The sequence below is a fragment of the Penaeus monodon genome, chromosome 15, assembly GCF_015228065.2.
Source record: "Penaeus monodon isolate SGIC_2016 chromosome 15, NSTDA_Pmon_1, whole genome shotgun sequence".
NCBI lineage: Eukaryota > Metazoa > Arthropoda > Malacostraca > Decapoda > Penaeidae > Penaeus > Penaeus monodon.
The window spans coordinates 48,203,191-48,203,558 of NC_051400.1; positions in this window are offsets into that span (position 1 = coordinate 48,203,191).

The window sequence follows — 368 nt, forward strand, 5'->3', positions numbered from 1 at the left end:
CTCATAAAACCCATACATATCAACACACAGTCCCGAGGGAGAAGAAGGAAGAGATGGAGGCAGAAGAGAGAGCGAAGGGGGAAACAAGGCGAGGCCAGGGAGAAAACCCGCCTGCAACTCCAAGCCAGTTCATTAAGCCAAGAGCGAATGAAAAGTTTTACAAGACTATAACTATGAGATCTCGCAAGTTGACCAACTCCTTTGAGAGTCTAAACTCCAAAGAAAAAGAAAGCTGAAACACTTGTACGCTGTACAGCAAGGAACAAACAAAAACTAATTAAAGACGGACAAAGGGAAAAAGGAAGGGAATTCGTGGATGTGATTACTTCTATGATATTAATTGGTTAAGGCTCGAAGCTCCGAGACGT